An 8,395-nucleotide genomic window follows, 5' to 3' on the forward strand; every position below is an offset into this window, starting at 1 on the left:
TGAGAAGAGATCCCGAGAGGGACCCACAGCACCACAGCATCCTGCCCAGAGAGAGAGACTGATTCCTGGGTAGAGAGAGGAGCTCTGGACCCTTCCTATCCAGCCATGAGGATCTTCAGCCTGCTGTACCTGCTGCTGCTGCTAATAACTGCTCTAGGATCAGTATCTGCTGTGAGACCAGGTAGGACCACAAGAACACATTATATACCTATACTACACTATAAAACTATATTACACTATAGACCTATATTACACTATAGACCTATACTACACTATAGACCTATATTACACTATAGACCTATATTACACTATATCACACTATAGACCTATATTACACTATATCACACTATAGACCTATATCACACTATAGACCTATATTACACTATAGACCTATATTACACTATAGACCTATATTACACTATAGACCTATATTACACTATAGACCTATATTACACTATAGACCTATACTACACTATAGACCTATATTACACTATATTACACTATAGACCTATATTACACTATAGACCTATATTACACTATAGACCTATACTACACTATAGACCTATACTACACTATAGACCTATACTACACTATAGACCTATACTACACTATAGACCTATATTACACTATAGACCTATATTACACTATAGACCTATATTACACTATAGACCTATATTACACTATAGACCTATATTACACTATAGACCTATATTACACTATAGACCTATATTACACTATAGACCTATATTACACTATAGACCTATATTACACTATAGACCTATACTACACTATAGACCTATATTACACTATAGACCTATATTACACTATAGACCTATATTACACTATAGACCTATATTACACTATAGAACTATATTACTAAAATATAGTAGGAACACAATACACCATTTTCTAGAAGTCTATCCAACTAGACTGTGTTATTAGACCATGTACAGGTCTTGGTATAGTATGACATTTCACTGCTTTGAGGAAGACCCCTCATTCCCCATATTTAGGCTATTCTATCTAGTCCATAGGCTACTGCAGAACACCATCGGTCTACTGAATATGTCCCTATTGTATAATGACACACGGCATAAAGCTCAGTGGTGAAAACATACTTTTGTAGCTGGTCTACCTAGGAAACAGTCCGTGATAAAAATGCTTGTGAATTCTGTAAAAGCCTTTAGTCTTCTACTCAGATGATAAAGTATTGCTCATCGACTAGCCAATACAACATCATCTGGTCTTCTGACTGGATTTCAATCCAGAGTTCACATAACAAAACAGTAATTGTAGCATAAGGCCTATAGAATGAGGACCGAGTGATGGAAACGCATCTGCAGCGTGCGCTATACGGCCGCGGGGTTTACGCATCTGCAGCGTGCGCTATACGGCCGCGGGGTTTATGCATCTGCAGCGTGCGCTATAGGGCCACGGGTTTATGCATCTGCAGCGTGCGCTATACGACCGCGGGTTTACGCATCTGCAGCGTGCGCTATACGCTATACGGCCACGGGTTTACGCATCTGCAGCGTGCGCTATACGCTATACGGCCACGGGTTTACGCATCTGCAGCGTGCGCTATACGCTATACGGCCACGGGTTTATGCATCTGCAGCGTGCGCTATACGACCGCGGGTTTTATGCATCTGCAGCGTGCGCTATACGGCCACGGGTTTATGCATCTGCAGCGTGCGCTATACGCTATACGGCCGCGGGTTTATGCATCTGCAGCGTGCGCTATACGACCGCGGGTTTATGCATCTGCAGCGTGCGCTATACGGCCACGGGTTTATGCATCTGCAGCGTGCGCTATACGCTATACGGCCGCGGGTTTATGCATCTGCAGCGTGCGCTATACGGCCACGGGTTTATGCATCTGCAGCGTGCGCTATACGCTATACGGCCGCGGGTTTATGCATCTGCAGCGTGCGCTATACGACCGCGGGTTTATGCATCTGCAGCGTGCGCTATACGGCCACGGGTTTATGCATCTGCAGCGTGCGCTATACGCTATACGGCCGCGGGGTTTATGCATCTACAGCGTGCGCTATACGCTATACGGCCACGGGTTTATGCATCTGCAGCGTGCGCTATACGCTATACGGCCACGGGTTTATGCATCTGCAGCGTGCGCTATACGCTATACGGCCACGGGTTTATGCATCTGCAGCGTGCGCTATACGCTATACGGCCACGGGTTTTATGCATCTGCAGCGTGCGCTATACGCTATACGGCCGCGGGGTTTATGCATCTACAGCGTGCGCTATACGCTATACGGCCACGGGTTTATGCATCTGCAGCGTGCGCTATACGCTATACGGCCACGGGTTTATGCATCTGCAGCGTGCGCTATACGCTATACGGCCACGGGTTTATGCATCTGCAGCGTGCGCTATACGCTATACGGCCACGGGTTTATGCATCTGCAGCGTGCGCTATACGGCCGCGGGTTTATGCATCTGCAGCGTGCGCTATACGCTATACGGCCGCGGGTTTTACGGCCTCGGGTGATTTAGTGCGTGGAGTCACTGCAGTAACGAGTCGACATTTGGCTGAAGCGCGTTAATTCACCAGAACACTCTGCGGCACGGTACTTTACAGGGCCTCTATGACTGTGTGTGTGTGTGTGAGTGAGTGAGAGAGAGAGACAGAGGGGGGTACGCGGTGGGGGGGTAAGGGGGTGGGGGGGATACTGGGGGTGGGGGTAAGGGGGGGTACTGGGGGTGGGGGGGTACTGGGGGGGGGGGTACGGGGGGGTAAGGGGGTATTCACTCGGTCATAAAGGATCCGTGAGTTTTTATCTCTTCCTTCCGGTCTGTCCTCAGAACAGGTGGTAGGAAGCCGCTTTATGGCAGCGGGAGGATTAAAGTCATCATTACAACGGTGGTTTATTAGAGAAAGAGACCGCTGGTTATCTTCAAAAGGTCAATGAGCTTATAGCCTACACTATAGTAGCTATATCCTAATAGGAGAATACAGGTGGTCCACTTGGCACAATAACCCTACAGAGAGAGGTTCCCTGCAGGTGAGGCAGGATGTGGAAGGAAGGATTCAAAGGAGAGAAGAGGTTTATGGTCTGGTAGTCTGGCAGGTAGACTAAAACAGGCAGGTAGCGTGATAAACTAAGACCAGTTTTAGTAGTCTAGCTATAACAGGAGAACAGGCAGGTAGCGTGATAAACTAAGACCAGTTTTAGTAGTCTAGCTATAACAGCAGAACTAACAGACAGGTAGAGTGATAAACTAAGACCAGTTTTAGTAGCCTAGCTATAACAGGAGAACAGGCAGGTAGAGTGATAAACTAAGACCAGTTTTAGTAGTCTAGCTATAACAGGAGAACTAACAGACAGGTAGAGTGATAAACTAAGACCAGTTTTAGTAGTCTAGCTATAACAGGAGACCTAACAGACAGGTAGAGTGATAAACTAAGACCAGTTTTAGTAGTCTAGCTATAACAGGAGAACAGACAGGCAGGTAGAGTGATAAACTAAGACCAGTTTTAGTAGTCTAGCTATAACAGGAGACCTAACAGACAGGTAGAGTGATAAACTAAGACCAGTTTTAGTAGTCTAGCTATAACAGGAGAACTAACAGACAGGTAGAGTGATAAACTAAGACCAGTTTTAGTAGTCTAGCTATAACAGGAGACCTAACAGACAGGTAGAGTGATAAACTAAGACCAGTTTTAGTAGTCTAGCTATAACAGGAGAACAGACAGGCAGGTAGAGTGATAAACTAAGACCAGTTTTAGTAGTCTAGCTATAACAGGAGACCTAACAGACAGGTAGAGTGATAAACTAAGACCAGTTTTAGTAGTCTAGCTATAACAGGAGAACTAACAGACAGGTAGAGTGATAAACTAAGACCAGTTTTAGTAGTCTAGCTATAACAGGAGAACCATCAATATGTTAACGTGCTCAAATCAACAACAGAAGGTAACTAAGAGTGTAGGCCATGCAGCGACCACATGGTATTTCTGACCGTTAGTCCTGATTGACCCTTGAATCTCTCTCTCTCTCTCCAGACATCTTGAACATACGGAGAAGGTATCACAGGCATCACTGCCCCCACCGCCGCTGTATGCCCCTGCACTCCAGAGTACCGTTCCCCTGAGGTAAGACACAGGTAGACTCATCACCAACGCCACACCTGTGAGAATGTGTGTGTGTGTGTGTGTGGGGGGGGTAGGCATGTCCAGGGATGTCAGGATTCAAAGGTTGAGACACCTGCTAGTAACCAGCAGGTAACCTAGTGGTTAGAGCGTTGGGCCAGTAACCAGCAGGTAGCCTAGTGGTTAGATCGTTGGGCCAGTAACCAGCATGTAACCTAGAGGTTAGATCGTTGGGCCAGTAACCAGCAGGTAACCTAGTGGTTAGAGCATTGGGCCAGTAACCAGCAGGTAACCTAGAGGTTAGATCGTTGGGCCAGTAACCAGCAGGTAGCCTAGTGGTTAGATTGTTGGGCCAGTAACCAGCAGGTAACCTAGTGGTTAGAGCGTTGGGCCAGTAACCAGCAGGTAGCCTAGTGGTTAGATCATTGGGCCAGTAACCAGCAGGTAGTCTAGTGGTTAGATCGTTGGGCCAGTAACCAGCAGGTAGTCTAGTGGTTAGAGCGTTGGGCCAGTAACCAGCAGGTAACCTAGTGGTTAGAGCGTTGGGCCAGTAACCAGCGGGTAACCTAGAGGTTAGATCGTTGGGCCAGTAACCAGCAGGTAACCTAGTGGTTAGAGCATTGGGCCAGTAACCAGCAGGTAACCTAGTGGTTAGAGCGTTGGGCCAGTAACCAGCAGGTAACCTAGTGGTTAGAGCGTTGGGCCAGTAACCAGCAGGTAGCCTAGTGGTTAGATTGTTGGGCCAGTAACCAGCAGGTAGCCTAGTGGTTAGAGCGTTGGGCCAGTAACCAGCAGGTAGCCTAGTGGTTAGATGGTTGGGCCAGTAACCAGCAGGTAACCTACGTTCTCTCTGCCTGACCCACGTTCTCTCTGCCCGACCCACGTTCTCTCTGCCCGACCCACGTTCTCTCTGCCCGACCCACGTTCTCTCTGCCCGACCCACGTTCTCTCTGCCCGACCCACGTTCTCTCTGCCCGACCCACGTTCTCTCTGCCCGACCCACGTTATCTCTGCCCGACCCACGTTCTCTCTGCCCGACCCACGTTCTCTCTGCCCGACCCACGTTCTCTCTGCCCGACCCACGTTCTCTCTGCCCGACCCACGTTCTCTCTGCCCGACCCACGTTCTCTCTGCCCGACCCACGTTCTCTCTGCCCGACCCACGTTCTCTCTGCCTGACCCATGTTCTCTCTGCCTGACCCATGTTCTCTCTGCCTGACCCATGTTCTCTCTGCCTGACCCATGTTCTCTCTGCCTGACCCATGTTCTCTCTGCCTGATCCATGACACTGTCTATATTCTGTTTAGGAGGTAACAGAGGGAACATGGAGGTGAAGAGGAGAAGCTCTGTGACATCCTCACCCCTCCTCTTCCCCCACAGGACACCACACACACACCTGTGGGGACACACCTGTGGGGACACACCTGTGGACAAGAGACACGGAGTGGGGAAACACGGCGCTGAAGGACTGAACACTGAGCGAGAGACGGAGCCTGTGCTGAGACTGGGAGTTTGGGAGAGAGAGGAGAGAGGAGAGAGAGGACAGAGAGGAGAGAGGAGAGGGGAGGGGAGAGAGAGAGAGAGGAGAGAAGACTCCTGCTGCTGCTGAATAGACAAAGACCTGAAGTGGAGTACACATATACCACCGCCATATATCTGGGTACTGAGACATTTATACTATATACCACAGTCCCAATACATTTATACTATATACCACAGTACCAATACATTTATACTATATACCACAGTACTGAGACATTTATACTATATACCACAGTACTGAGACATTTATACTATATACACCACAGTACCGTCTCGGCACCATAAAAACACCAGCTCAGAGTTATCCAATATACAGAATACCTGTTTATATGGGAGTAACGCACTTCAAATGTACAGTATGTTTCAATGAATGACCTTTACACAATAAAACAAATCTGTTTATACTATTTTCAGTCTGGTGTAATGCTTGACCCAGTCCATTAGGAACGGTAGGAGTCTAGTCTGGTGTAATGCTTGACCCAGTCCATTAGGAACGGTAGGAGTCTAGTCTGGTGTAATGCTTGACCCAGTCCATTAGGAACGGTAGGAGTCTAGTCTGGTGTAATGCTTGACCCAGTCCATTAGGAACGGTAGGAGTCTAGTCTGGTGTAATGCTTGACCCAGTCCATTAGGATCGGTAGGAGTCTAGTCTGGTGTAATGCTTGACCCAGTCCATTAGGATCGGTAGGAGTCTAGTCTGGTGTAATGCTTGACCCAGTCCATTAGGAACGGTAGGAGTCTAGTCTGGTGTAATGCTTGACCCAGTCCATTAGGAACGGTAGGAGTCTAGTCTGGTGTAATGCTTGACCCAGTCCATTAGGAACGGTAGGAGTCTAGTCTGGTGTAATGCTTGACCCAGGCCATTAGGAACGGTAGGAGTCTAGTCTGGTGTAATGCTTGACCCAGTCCATTAGGATCGGTAGGAGTCTAGTCTGGTGTAATGCTTGACCCAGTCCATTAGGAACGGTAGGAGTCTAGTCTGGTGTAATGCTTGACCCAGGCCATTAGGAACGGTAGGAGTCTAGTCTGGTGTAATGCTTGACCCAGTCCATTAGGATCGGTAGGAGTCTAGTCTGGTGTAATGCTTGACCCAGTCCATTAGGAACGGTAGGAGTCTAGTCTGGTGTAATGCTTGACCCAGTCCATTAGGAACGGTAGGAGTCTAGTCTGGTGTAATGCTTGACCCAGTCCATTAGGAACGGTAGGAGTCTAGTCTGGTGTAATGCTTGACCCAGTCCATTAGGATCGGTAGGAGTCTAGTCTGGTGTAATGCTTGACCCAGTCCATTAGGAACGGTAGGAGTCTAGTCTGGTGTAATGCTTGACCCAGTCCATTAGGAACGGTAGGAGTCTAGTCTGGTGTAATGCTTGACCCAGTCCATTAGGAACGGTAGGAATCTAGTCTGGTGTAATGCTTGACCCAGTCCATTAGGAACGGTAGGAGTCTAGTCTGGTGTAATGCTTGACCCAGTCCATTAGGAACGGTAGGAGTCTAGTCTGGTGTAATGCTTGACCCAGTCCATTAGGAACTGTAGGAGTCTAGTCTGGTGTAATGCTTGACCCAGTCCATTAGGAACGGTAGGAGTCTAGTCTGGTGTAATGCTTGACCCAGTCCATTAGGAACGGTAGGAGTCTAGTCTGGTGTAATGCTTGACCCAGTCCATTAGGAACGGTAGGAGTCTAGTCTGGTGTAATGCTTGACCCAGTCCATTAGGATCGGTAGGAGTCTAGTCTGGTGTAATGCTTGACCCAGTCCATTAGGAACGGTAGGAGTCTAGTCTGGTGTAATGCTTGACCCAGTCCATTAGGAACGGTAGGAGTCTAGTCTGGTGTAATGCTTGACCCAGTCCATTAGGAACGGTAGGAGTCTAGTCTGGTGTAATGCTTGACCCAGTCCATTAGGAACGGTAGGAGTCTAGTCTGGTGTAATGCTTGACCCAGTCCATTAGGAACGGTAGGAGTCTAGTCTGGTGTAATGCTTGACCCAGTCCATTAGGAACGGTAGGAGTCTAGTCTGGTGTAATGCTTGGCCCAGTCCATTAGGAACGGTAGGAGTCTAGTCTGGTGTAATGCTTGACCCAGTCCATTAGGAACGGTAGGAGTCTAGTCTGGTGTAATGCTTGACCCAGTCCATTAGGAACGGTAGGAGTCTAGTCTGGTGTAATGCTTGACCCAGTCCATTAGGAACGGTAGGAGTCTAGTCTGGTGTAATGCTTGACCCAGTCCATTAGGAACGGTAGGAGTCTAGTCTGGTGTAATGCTTGACCCAGTCCATTAGGAACGGTAGGAGTCTAGTCTGGTGTAATGCTTGACCCAGTCCATTAGGAACGGTAGGAGTCTAGTCTGGTGTAATGCTTGACCCAGTCCATTAGGAACGGTAGGAGTCTAGTCTGGTTGTAATGCTTGACCCAGTCCATTAGGAACGGTAGGAGTCTAGTCTGGTGTAATGCTTGACCCAGTCCATTAGGAACGGTAGGAGTCTAGTCTGGTGTAATGCTTGACCCAGTCCATTAGGAACGGTAGGAGTCTAGTCTGGTGTAATGCTTGACCCAGTCCATTAGGAATCGGTAGGAGTCTAGTCTGGTGTAATGCTTGACCCAGTCCATTAGGAACGGTAGGAGTCTAGTCTGGTGTAATGCTTGACCCAGTCCATAGGAACGGTAGGAGTCTAGTCTGGTGTAATGCTTGACCCAGTCCATTAGGAACGGTAGGAATCTAGTCTGGTGTAATGCTTGACCCAG

Source organism: Salmo trutta, unplaced genomic scaffold, assembly GCF_901001165.1.
Source record: "Salmo trutta unplaced genomic scaffold, fSalTru1.1, whole genome shotgun sequence".
In the NCBI taxonomy this organism is placed as follows: domain Eukaryota; kingdom Metazoa; phylum Chordata; class Actinopteri; order Salmoniformes; family Salmonidae; genus Salmo; species Salmo trutta.